Source organism: Triticum dicoccoides, chromosome 2B (genome assembly GCF_002162155.2).
Source record: "Triticum dicoccoides isolate Atlit2015 ecotype Zavitan chromosome 2B, WEW_v2.0, whole genome shotgun sequence".
NCBI lineage: Eukaryota > Viridiplantae > Streptophyta > Magnoliopsida > Poales > Poaceae > Triticum > Triticum dicoccoides.
The window spans coordinates 13527943-13541804 of record NC_041383.1 but is presented as its reverse complement, the minus strand read 5'-3'; the positions used below and the strand labels follow the sequence as shown (position 1 = coordinate 13541804).

The 13862-nt window shown below is 44.0% G+C and overlaps 1 pseudogene; it reads right to left on the bottom strand.

Moving 5' to 3' along the window:
• Window positions 1-7027: 7027 nt before the first annotated feature.
• The window catches only part of LOC119360223, a 9055-nt pseudogene continuing 2220 nt past the window's right edge, over window positions 7028-13862 (bottom strand).

Genomic DNA, 13862 nt, shown 5'->3' with positions numbered 1-13862 from the left:
TACCGGTTCGTGCCATGAACCGGTACTAATGCCTCAAACCCCATTAGTACCAGTTCATGGCACTAACCGGGACTAAAGGTCTAACCCTTTAGTCCCGGTTGGTGCCACGAACCGGTACTAACGGGTATCGCACCCTTTAGTCCCGGTTCGTGCCACCAACCGGGACTAAAAGGTCCAGACGAACCGGGACAAATGGACCACGTGGCCCGGCCAGCCCCCTGGGCTCACGAACCGGGACTAATGCCCCCATTAGTCCCGGTTTTGGATTGAACCGGGACTAATGGGCTAACCCGGCCTGGACCAAAGCCCTCTTTTCTACTAGTGATGACTGATAAGCAATTCAGATGTGAAGTATATAGAATGACATTTTATCATGCGTCCTTAATGTGTTTTAGGTCCCTAGCAATAGTATCGGACGCCATTGATTGCTGGCTGGAAACCGTTTTCTGCAAAAGAGAGTTAGTTCTTCTTTGCCACCCACATCTTCAGGGGTGGCTTAGAAGCAATGAGTCTAAGTGCAGCATCTGAGAATTTTGGCTTTGAAGCCCTAGCAAATAGCCTTGCAGGAGATGAATGATACTCATATGAATAAGCAGAAAAGTTCTTAGTCCTATGAACATAGCGGTTCAAAGACACACGCTCATATTCATAAGTCTGAGCATGATTTCCCTGCAAAACATCGGCGTTAGGGTGAATCATGTGAGTCCTGTATCTGTATGAAGCCTTTGGGCCATGTGAAGCTATAGGTCTGGGGTTTGTCTTCTACCTTGGTCGTGTCATGACGACATTCACAAGAAGATTCTCAATGTACTGCTTAGGTACCCAGATCTTCTTCATAGGTGGTCCATTCCTACATTTAGTACCAATGTACTTGGCAAACACTTCACCATTCTGATTCTTAAACAGTTTATAGTTTGCCTCAAAGGATTCATCAATGATAGTAGGATTAGCATAGGTAAAGCCAGATAAAGTGGATGGACCTACTGAAGGTTCCTTTGCAGCAACCCATGTGGTTTTGGGGTACTGCTCAGGCTTCCAGTACGAATCATCAACATTCATTTTCCTCTCGAACCCAACACCCTCTTTCCTATGGTTTCGGTTCAGAATCTGCTTTTTGAGGACATCGCAGAGAGTCTGATGTCTCTTCAAACTTTTGTACATCCCTATTTCAAGCAATGTCTTCAACATAGCATTTTCATCAACAATAGCAGTGGTATCCTCCGCAGAGGGGTTAGTAACCACATCAGTAGGTGAAGACAATGAAACAGTAGCAACAGTGGAACATTCAGCAACAGATGTAGCGTTATCACGCTCAATGCATTTTAGACATGGTGGTTCAAATCCATCCTGAGTGGGACTGATCTGTTGAGCGCGAAGTGACTCATTCACTTTTTGAAGATCTTCATGAGCCGCTCTCAATTTCTCAAGCTCTTGTTTCCTTTGAAGATAATCATAGGAGAGCCTTTCATAAGTAGTTGAGAGCGTTTCATGACGGCCTTCAAGTTCTTGGTACTTAGCATGAAGATTTTTTATGTCTTCAACTAAGGACTGTGAACATGTCATTTCCGCGTCCAACAGGTCATCGCTTTTGTCTAATAGTTTTTGAGTATGTTCCATAGCCTTTTGTTGTTCAGTTGCAATTTTAGCAAGTGTTTTGTAGCTAGGTTTGGATTCACAATCAGAGTCATCTTCACTTGATGTTTGAAAGTAAGCATCACGTGGTTTTACCTTGGCACCACGTGCCATGAAGCAGTAGGTGGGAGTAGGATCGTCTTTGTTATCAGCTTCAGCGTTGGTGTGGAAGTCATTGTCTTCAATGTTGAAGATGGACTTGGCAACATAGGCAGTGGCTAGAGCCAGACTTGCAACGCCAGGGTCGGACTCCTCTCCAGACTCCACCTCCGCCTCCTCAGAAGCAGACTCCTCCTCTGAATCCATTTCCTTGCCAACAAAAGCACGAGCCTTGCCAGATGAGCTCTCCTTGTATGATGAAGATTTGGAAGAAGACTTAGAAGAAGACTTTGAAGACTTCTTCTTCTTCTTCTTGTCATCAGAATCATATTCCTTGCTCTTCTTCTTCTTCTTCTCATTCTCCCACTGTGGACACTCAGATATGTAGTGACCAGGTTTCTTGCACTTGTGGCAGGTTCTCTTCTTGTGATCATGGGTGGAAGCTTCATCATTCCTTGAGCTGGATCATGAAGACTTTCTGAAGCATTTCTTCTTAGTGAATTTCTGGAACTTCTTCACAAGCATAGCAAGCTCCCTTCCAATGTCTTCAGGATCTTCAGAACTGCAGTCAGATTCTTCTTCAGATGAGGAAACAACTTTTGCCTTCAAAGCGCGAGTTCGGCCATAGTTTGGACCATAGATATCTCTTTTCTCAGATAGCTGGAACTCATGTGTGTTGAGCCTCTCAAGTATATCAGACGGATCGAGTGTCTTGAAGTCGGGACGTTCTTGTATCATGAGGGCAAGGGTGTCAAAGGAGCTATCAAGTGATCTCAGCAATGTCTTGACGATTTCAAGCTTGGTAATCTCAGTTGCACCAAGAGCTTGAAGTTCATTTGTGATGTCAGTGAGGCGATCGAACGTGAGCTGGACATTTTCATTGTCGTTTCTCTTGAAGCGGTTGAAGAGGTTGCGAAGAACACTGATTCTTTGATCTCTCTGGGTTGATACGCCTTCGTTGACCCTGAAAAGCCAGTCCCAGACTAGCTTCGACGTTTCCAGAGCACTCATACGGCCATACTGTCCTTTGGTCAGATGACCACAGATGATGTTCTTTGCAGTAGAATCCAGTTGAATGAACTTCTTGACATCAGTAGGGGTGACACCTTCACCAGTTTTGACGACATACCAGAGGTCGACATCAATGGCTTCAAGATGCATCCACATCTTATTCTTCTAGTCGGGATATTCGGTTCCATCGAACACGGGGCAAGCAGCGGAGACCTTGATTATCCCTGCAGTCGACATAGCTAAAACTCCAGGTGGTTAAACCGAATCACACAGAACAAGGGAGTACCTTGCTCTGATACCAATTGAAAGTGCTAGTATCGACTAGAGGGGGGTGAATAGGCAATTTTTACGAAAGTCTTCAAAACTTGGAAGTTTCGAAGACAAACAATAGAAATGACCTACTTGATATGCAGCGGAAGATAAACTACCATAAGCAAGCCATAGTCAAGTATGCAATGATATGAAGGTATAGGACTAATAGCAGCTAAGTAGTAAGGATCACGATGGAAGATAGTATGAAGCCAATCAACAGTAGTAGTCAAGCAATGAAGTCAAACAGGTATGGCAGACAGGCAATGACTTCACGAAGACAAACTTAAGTAAAGGATGGAAAGGATAGAACCAGTTGCTTGTTGAAGACACGGGATTTGTTGGACCAGTTCCAGTTGCTGTGACAACTGTACGTCTGGTTAGGGAGGCTGAGATTTAACTCAGAAGACCGTGTCTTCACCTTATTCCCCTTGAGCTAAGGACACCCAGTCCTCGCCCAATCACTCTGGTAAGTCTTCAAGGTAGACTTCCAAACCTTCACAGACTTCGTTCACCGGCAATCCACAGTGACTCTTGGATGCTCAGAACGCGACGCCTAACCGGTTGGAGGATTCACAGTCCTCAAGTGTAATAAGTCTTCAGGTCACACAGACAGAAGGACTTCAGGGATGCCTAACACTCTTTGGCTCTGGGTGTTTGGGCTTTGTCCTCGCAAGGATTTCTCTCTCTCAAATGCTTCGAGGTGGGTTGCTCTCAAACGACAAAAGCCGTGCACAAACTCTGAGCAGCCACCAATTTATGGTGTAGGGGGTGGGCTATTTATAGCCACTAGGCAACCCGACCTGATTTGTCCGAAATGACCCTGGGTTACTAAGGAACTGACACGTGTTCCAACGGTCAGATTTCAAACACATACGGCAACTTTACTTGGGCTACAAGCAAAGCTGACTCATCCAGCTCTGGATAAGATTTGCTCTCATTGTCTTCGCTTGAAGACATAGGATTTGGGTTGAGCATCACTTCTGTCACTCTGACTTAGTTCACTTGGATCCCACTTAACACTACGGTGGTTCCTATGACTCAACAAAGAAGAAAAGGAGACAACGAAACCACGCAGTCTTCACGCTCCATAGTCTTCAGGTAATGTCTTCTCATGTCATAGTCTTCAATATGAATATCTTCTCATACCACCATTGTCTCCAATGTCTTCATACATTTTTAGGGGTCATCTCCGGTAGGTAAACCGAATCAATGAGGGACACTACCTGCGTTATCCTGCAATTCTCACAAACGCATTAGTCCCTCAACCAACTTTGTCGTCAATACTCCAAAACCAACTAGGGGTGGCACTAGATGCACTTACAGTGACAAGACCATTGTTGCCTCAACGACCGCCATGCTGGAGCCACCACCACAGATCAAGGGAGGTGGGCGCCGCCGAAGACGAGGGCCGCTCTGCACGAGGCATATGTACAACTAGTCGCAGCTAGGTTGGATCTCAGAAGACGTCAGGCGCAGCTCATGGGGAAAACAACCTGCCGCCACCATGGCCACGACCAGTCCGCTCCGTCCGACACCAGCTGTCGGAGACCATGACACCATATCCAGCAGGAGGGGAGGGGAGCGCGTGGCAAGAGAGGCGCCTGATCTGCCCTACCGCCACCATCCGCCATCGCAAGACCTCGCCGCCGCCGCGGGTCTGCCCGAGCGCTGCTCACACGGCCACCTCGATTGGACCACCACCAGCACTGGGGTCGTTGGCCCGGCTCCCAAGCTCCGCCGCCTAGACACGTCGTCTGGGGCCACCGCGCCGTGCCAACGGGAGCACTCCCCGTGCGAGGTATCTCAGCACGAGAAGACATCCCCGCCACCACCGTTGGCCAAGCAGGCTTTGCCTGCCGGCTTCCTCTGATGGCGGCGGGGGAGCAGATGGAGAGGATGGAGGTGGCGGCGACTAGGGTTTCCGCTGGAGCCCCCACCCCTCACGCGTGAGCGGTGCGGGCGTACAGAGAGGATTACGAGCTCACAAATCTCTGACACCGAGGCCATCAAATCTTTTAGGATAATATCATACTCCCATGCCTCTCCTCCTCCTGCCAAAGAAAAGAACTTCACAACTTCTTGATTTTATTCATATTATCCTCATACCAATTTACACATGACATATATGGATAATATAACATTAATCATCATAAGAGTGTGGTTCCAGTAAATTAAATTTGGCATTATTCTTAAAAACACATTTGGCATTCAATCCCGCATGTTACTCATCGACTCGCTGGATAGCCGGGTATAGCATTTGTTGAGGGATTCGGCACATACACAAGGGCAACCTACAAATAGATTGATGGCAGGGAGATAACATGAAATTTCATAATACTGGCAATTTAAGTGACCACCTCATTGTTAACACGAATAGGGAAAAATATGCTTGTGGTAACTGTTTATGCCTTGGGTTGACATGAGTTGCAGGACACCTTCCTGGATAATGTCGGCTTGTCGGATTTATGGCCCCCCATTGTTATTAGGAGACTTGAACATGTACACATATGTACATGACCATAATAGTTCAAATATAATGTGGATACTCACGTATACTTTTAGCGATTCGATTCTTAGGCTTGGCTTTGCTAATATTAAGATCCCAAATGGATGCTATATCTAGACTAGTAACTGGGGAATTTATCATAATTGTTAAATTAAAGGAGTGCCATCAACAAATATTGGAACCATGATTTTTTTCTAAACATATATTATTGCGCTTTCATTGGTTGCATCTGATCACATCAATATGCGGGTTGAATTCAACAAAAGCACCATGGGCAACATGTTTTTTTTGTTTCTCACAGAGGCACTGCACGAGGGAAGCACATGCCAATACGATGTTCAACTTCAAGCTCAAGAGGTTGTGTGCGGCAGTTAGAAGTTGGTTTTGAACCAAAAAGGATTTGTCCCGCTTCTCTCAAATAATAATAAGATGCTCTACTCGCTCAACTCACTAGAAGAGCACATGCTTCTTTCCAACACTGAGTTTGTTCACTACAAAAACATTTTCGAGAAAATATCATTTCTTCTCTCTTTGCTAGATGTAGACGCGGAGGGCAAAGATGATTAATTTGGTGCAACTTGGAGCGAAAATCTCTCATTCTTTCACAATGTTACACATTTTCACTCCAGAAGTAATAATATAATGGTATTGGTTTGCAATGGTGCATAGCACTTTTATAATGAATAAAAGTTAAAAATTGATACAAACTATTTCTGAAATTTATTGTCGTCTCCACCCACACTCTTTGGCCATGGTTTATTTAACGGTTATGTTTTAGTTGAGGGGAACGATATCTTCCACTGCATGAACTTCTATTGAAAGTCTGAAATAAATCTAGGAAAGTGTGAGCACTTGAACACATGGTGTGGGCTCGTTCCACCACAAAGAACCAGAACAACTAAGCTGCACTCGGTTCTCGTCTGGCAGAGATCTTATGGCAAAGAAATTACAAGCTAATTAGATTAGATGGGTGCACACTATTGTTCCGTATGGTCAAGCACAAGTCCTGTGTTTGTGGGCTGGGGGGGGGGGGATTTCCCCACACCTATTCACTTTGGTTGCAGAACACGTGTTTGGCGGCCTTTGAATGTGGTTTCCACCTAAACCCCCATGAGTCGCATGGGGAATAGGGGAGGGGGCTGTTTGGCGCTGCTGGGGGAGAGGCGCTATTTCCCCGCACCTATTCACTTTGGTTGCAGAAAACGTGTTTGGCGGCCTTTGAATGTGGTTGCCACCTACACCCCCTTGCGTCGCATTGGGAATAGGGGAGGGGGGCTGTTTGGCGCTGCTGATCAAGCTCACAGAGTTAACCAGATCCTCTGGGCCTTCTTAGAATTTTTTGGGCTGAAGATCAACCACCGCTAAAAACTTTCTAAACAGATTTACAACAAGTAGGAATTCCTCTTCCTTTATTTGCAGCAATATAGCAATAACACAAAGTATTCGACTTATATTTTATTCTTGCATCTACTGGCATGATTTTGGAATTAATAGTAGCTTCTCCTTCCAGCGCACGGTTAGCCCAAAGACCACTGTCATATCAATGTCTTTAGTCTCAACCCCTGGAGGCAATTCCCATTCAAAATGGTGCATGAGGTTTGTCAACATAAGCTAAAAATTGGCGATCCCGGGGTTTATGCCAGGGAACATCCTTCGTCATGACCCAAATGGCAAGAACTGGAAATGATTCCCCTTGAAATTGACATCCACATCACTATCTTAATATATAAATCTTTCAGGTATGAACTCTTCTGCATCCCCCAAGAGGTGGAGTCCCTGCCAATGGCCCATGCATTGACTAAGACATGTGTGCCCAGCAGGAACCATGTACCCATCAATGTTGCAGTCAGCCGTGGCAAGGTGTGCAGCAAGGATAGGCGCAACAGGATACACCCGAAGTGACTCCTTCATGACTGCCTTAAGTATGCCATCTTGTTTCTGTCGGTTTCGGTTATACATTCTTGTCCCCGGGGTACGATACTCCTCACTTCATCTTGTAGCTTCCCCAATAGGCATGGCCTCCTCATCAACTTGGCCAAGGTGAATTCGAGAGTGTTAGATAACGTGTCTGTTGAACCGGAAAATACATCCTGTGGATATTAATTAATTAGGTCACTATAAGATATACATAAACCAACATATATAATTTGGAAGGTATCATCTGTACTTACTGTCAGGAGAGCTTTCATTCGCTCTCTTGTGAGACCATACTCAAGCTGAAAAGACAACAAAATATCTATGAAATCCCCATCCTTGTTATCAGCTGTTGACTTGTCCATGCTCACACGTTCATCGATCAACTTAGCCAGCAAATAGGCCCATCTACGCCTCACGCTCTCAGCCTTTGCACAAACCACCCTCTGAAGCACTCCAACTCTAGCCAATGTTGGGAAGTACACCTCCAAGTGGAAACCTCCTAGTATTCGTGAGGTATCGTCTATGAGGTCTCGAAGTAGCTTGCTCTGTCCTTCTCTCCGGAAGGATTCTCCCAACACAATCCGACATGCCATGTCATACGTGAGTGACTTCAGAAACCTACTCATGTCCACTGCAGCACCTCCAGCAGCGGCCTCGTTAATCTTGGTCATCACCATGTTCACCTATGATGAGATGCATCTTAAACTATGAGACTAGCTAAGATTTATGACATTATTAGGGGAGGGCATATGGCAGCCAATTTTCTTAGTTTCATTTCTGATGCAGTGTAGTACAAATTGTTATGACAATAAGGATAAGTTTGCGATAACAAAATTACCAACGAGTTTCAACAGTAGAAAACGATTTAATAAATTGGGAGATATGTGATGGTAAAATACTGATTAACGAAAAATATCTCACTCCCATTTTTTTAGAAATGTAGAATCTCCTAATTAGTGGATGTTGTCTATCCATGGGTTTATTTAGAAGACCATCTTGTAGGCCCTCACCTCTTTTCCAGATTGTCGCCATTGTTGAGTAGGATGAGGTTCTCCTTGATGGATTTGTAAAGCCATGACCTTTGTTGTCACTAGACTGGCCATTTTGTCATCCAACATTGCCTATTCCTAGAACCTGCTTGTAGTGTACCACTTCACCAACTTCACCAGCTCTTGTGCTTTGCCCCTAAACTATGGTAGTTTTGGTGAGAACACGCTCCCCTCCCCTATGTTACAAAAAATGACTATTCATTCCCTCGTGCAGTCTCTCCCGCTGGCCCTGGTAATCTCATCAACTGATTTAAAAGATTGATAGCTTTTGTGTTGTACACTACTGCCATTTTGGAGGGAGTTTCCTGTACTGTAGCACGGAAGCCTCCTCCACCCTTCCGTAAGAAGTTAACTTGTATTACAACGTGACACTCGTGGTAGGCAATCCAAACTCGACGAGAAAAGGTTAACTTGTATTATTGCATCTCAAAACGTAGCAGTATCTCAATTATGAAATACATAAGACTCGGTCTCATGGCTCCTCTGAGGAAATTCTCGATTGCAATGAAAGAAAAAACACCTATATAAGTGATCCATCCGTGCGCTACCGGCTTAAGTACCCCCTCAACCCCTCACCATCACTTCTTTTTCAAAAAGGCAAAAGACACATATCTGCCGCCTCGTGCCAATTCTCCACTGGCCTTCCACACATCGTGCTGTCAACAACTATTCAGTAGAAATGTGTTGTACACTATGGACGGCTAGCAATAAAACTAGACTTTCTACTTACAAGTTGTGTGAAATCATTTTGAACATCACATTCCCAAGCATCTCGACCAACATGCTTCACTCATACTCATTATAAGGCATTCCCTATACAACATGTTCTCTCCGTTTAAACTATTTAAAATTCTAGATTTGTCCTAAGTCCAACATTTTTAAGTTTAACAAAGTCTATAAAAATATATCAACATCTACAGTGCTAAAGTACATTGATCATCAAACGTATTTCCATACTATATGTTGTAGAAATTAGCACATTTCCTTTAGATGAGGTCAGATATATATAAGTTTGACTTAGAACAATTATAGTTTCAGTTCTACAGACAGAGATATAAATATTTCGACCAAGCACCACGTGAAAACTGCAAGATCATTAAAATTACCTCCTCCGTGGTGGCGTTGCGAGAAGATTGCACCTTTCTTACACTCAACATGTGAGTGGTTACGAGCTTCCTTGCCTGGCGCCAGTGCTCGTCATATGATGCAAAGGCGATGTCGGACGAGCCATACATGAGGATTTCCGAACCATGGAGCAGGGCCCCGAGGCAAAGACATGGTCGTGCGTGCGCAGAACCTCCTTTGCGGCACGCGGGGATGACACAACGAGTGTCTGCACGGCTCCAAGACGGAGGAACATGACGTCAGGACCATGGTTCTTGGCCAGGCTGCGGAGGGAGACGTGCGGGAGGGAGCCGAGGAGGTGCAGGTGCCCAATGATGGGCAGTCCCGGTGGAGAAGGCTGGTGGCGGCATTCGTGCTGCTGCCTTCTTCCTGTCTTACCAGTCGTAGTGAACCTATAATAATTCACAAACAAGAGGAAGAGCGGGAAGCATCGCTAGCATGACGAGACCTGCAATGGGAAATTAATGTCTAGCCCAGCACTGTGTGGAGCTCTGCCGGCGAAATTGTTCTTCTCAACCTGCTTAGTTTAACATCACAAAGGTCGATCAGTTGCTTATAAGCTAGCCAGGCAGAGTAAAAACGACAAAATTCATCTCTGTGGTGCACTCAACTATGAGCAATTAGTTAGGGGCAACATAGCTTTCATTCCTAAGAAGCAGACAAGGCAGTCTTTGACTCTTGGTTAGGTGCTTTATGCACTTTTTGTTCCCCCTCGGGAAAAATGTGAAAAATGCCAACTTCAAGGGCAAGACAAGTGCAACCCGTTATTTGGTATACTCGATGGGTCTTTTTTTCTTCAGGCAATAACGAATGCACAGGTTATTTTTCATGGTCTGTTCGGGCAGGCAAAACACGGAGTTGTAATCACCAGCGATTCCATCGCAAATACGCCGCTCTATTAAAATTGATATAAATTGAAAATCCAACTCGGTGCCTGGTCTCATCTGCTACCGAGCTACAGTAAATTCAAAAAAAACTAGAACCTTTTTAAAAAAAACTGATTTTTTTTGTATGAAAGATGTTCACGTGCGTGATTTCCAAGCAAAATTTCATCCTGTTTGGACATCTGAGGAGCTCATGGCAAAAAAGAGAAAATCGGTCCAAACAATCCGTGAATAGTAACCTTACTCACAGAACCGAAATTTGTCTTTTTTGTCGCGCGCTCCTCGAATGTCCAAACTCCACCAATTTTTGCACGAACATCACCACATGAGCATCTTGCTTCCAAAAAAATCAGTATTTTTTGAATTTTTTTCTATTTTCAATGATTTTTTATTTTGCCCGGCCTCATCGGAGCCCGGGAGCAGAAACGCCGCTCTCGTTATAAATTAAGTACATACATTTGTTTTAGGAAGTGTTGAACCCTTTTGTCTCAGATCGCAGTCATTTTTTTATACTCTGATCAAAACCATAGGTAAATTAAATGGAGTGGTTTAGAAATCATGGAGATATGTGGGGTACAGCTAAATCCATGTATAACCGATCCTTTATAATTTAGATGAGCAAACCATCTCCTATCCTTTAGAGGAGTATACTTGCTCCTTAAAAAAGTGTAGTTTTTAACCGATCACCTAAACTTAACTATCTAAGTTATTTTAACAAAAAAGCATTTATTTTTTAGCCACCAAATTAAACTTCACTACGCAATTATTTTATTAAATGATATCTTGGTCACATACTTCACTAGTTCTTTGCTAAGAGATCCCATCCAAAGATAACCACAAGAAAAAAATACGCACTTCAATAGAAACACCAATTCCTTCACTGCTCCTACTAGTCTGTTTAATGTTTTTATTACGGTACATCAAATAAATTTGGACCCTTTATTTCTGTGATTTAATCGCTCAGATGCCACAATACTACATCACAATTTGGGTAGTATATTAAGGCATAAGGGTATTTTGGGATAGTTCGGTCTTATTAATCCCGCATCCAGATCTCGTTGTTCTTTATGCCCCCAATACATTCTTCATTCTTCATATCATGCACACAAGTTATGATCCACTGGACGCCACCGACCATGGCAGCCCGTACGCGATTTCGCCGGCGACCCGTGCATGTTCTCGGGCCGCCAGGAAGTGCTTGATGGCTTTGGTCTCGAATGTACGATGCTGCCCAGACGAACTTGTAGAAGTATTTGAGAAGCGTAGAACCCTTTGTCTCGGGCCACATGTATATATTGGGCAAAAGTCTTGGCATACAAGTTACAGGGTAGATCGAGAGAACGATCAGAAGATCCACCAGATCGGTTGTTACAAGGAGATGAGAATGAGAAGAAGGGATAGAGATGAAGTATAGAATTTAAATAAACTTCTATCCCTATACAACTCCTAAACGTCTATTCCAACACTCCCCCTCAATCTAAACCTCAAGGAGCTTTGCCAAGGTTAAGATTGTACTTAAATTCATTCAACCTTCTCTTGATAAGGGGTTTTGTAAACCCATCTGCGAATTGATCTCCTGTGGAAATAAACTGAATCTCCAGAAGCTTTCGAGTTACTCTTTCTCTGACAAAGTGGAAATCAACTTCAATGTGTTTCGTTCGTGCATGAAAAACAAGATTTGCTGAGAGATACGTTGCGCCAATATTATCACACCATAATCTCGCAGCCTGTGGAGTTTTAACTCCAAGTTCATAGAGTAATGTTTGTATCCACATCACTTCAGCTGTAGCATTAGCCAGGGCCTTATATTCAGCCTCTGTGCTTGACCTAGAAACCGTGGCTTGTTTTCTTGCACTCCATGACACAAGATTAGTTCCCAGAAACACAGCAAAACCACCTGTAGATCTTCTATCATCAGCACACCCTGCCCAGTCAGCATCAAAGTATGCACTAACAAGCATAGAAGAGGACTTGGTAATGTTGAGGCCAAGACCTTCTGAGAACTTGAGATACCTTAGAATTCTTTTGACTGCAGTCCAATGAGTAGTTCTAGGTGCATGTAAATATTGGCATACCTTGTTTACTGAATAAGATATATCAGGACGAGTGAGTGTTAAGTACTGCAAGGCACCTACAACACTCCTATAGTTTGTTGCATCCTCTGGTCCAAGACCTTCTCCACTTTCCACTGTAAGCCTCTCTGAGGTAGAAATTGGCGTATTAACTGGCTTACAATTCCGCAATCCTACTCTCCTGAGAATATCAGTTGTATACTTTTCCTGTGAGAGAAGTATGCCATCTTTAACTTGATTTACCTCTATACCAAGGAAATAGTGAAGATCACCCAAGTCCTTAAGAGCAAATTCCAGCTTAAGATCTTTAAGCAAGCAAGTAGTGGCTTCTGAACTTGAACTAGCAATAATTATATCATCAACATAAACAAGCACAAAGATAGTAACATTGCCTTTATTAAAGAAGAACAATGAGGTATCTGCCTCTGAACTTGAACCCAAGACGTTGCAACTGCATACTCAGTCTGGAATACCAGGCTCTTGGGGCCTGCTTCAAACCATACAAAGCTTTATCCAACTTACAGACATGTTGAGGTGTGCTAGGATTCTCATAACCTGGTGGTTGCCGCATAAACACTTTTTCTTCAAGAACACCATGAAGAAACACATTCTGAACATCTAGCTGTCTTAGACTCCATCCTCTGGAAACAGCAATAGACAAGACAAGTTGAATAGTAGTTGACTTAATAACAGGACTAAAGGTATCTTCATAATCAATTCCAAACCTTTGTTTAAATTCTTTGGCAACTAATCTAGCCTTGTACCTGTCTATGCTTCCATCAGACTTCCTTTTGATCTTATACACCCATTTGCAGTCAATAACATTGTCTCCATACTTTGGTGGAACCAAGTGCCAAGTCTTATTTTTCATAAGTGCATTATATTCATTATCCATAGCTTCCTTCCAATCCTTATTAGCAAGAGCATCATGCAAATGAAGTGGTTCACCAGTGGTGGTAAGAAAGGCACGTTTGATTTTGTCGTACCATCATTGTACTGTTTTTCTTTGACAATACCCGACTGAGACCGTGTTTGCTGAAGAGAAGATGTAAGCAGCACAGGAGCAGTTGCTGCTACAGAAGATCCAGTCGTCACCTGATCCGAGGCGGATCCATGCAGCGAACCAGCTGGCTCCGGCTCCTGATCCAAGACGGATCCATGCAGCGAATCAGCCACACGCCCCCGACCAGCAGCTGTGGGGTCAGGCCACACCCACGATCGGGCGTTGTGGAGGCCCACGCAGGCGACGCGTCCA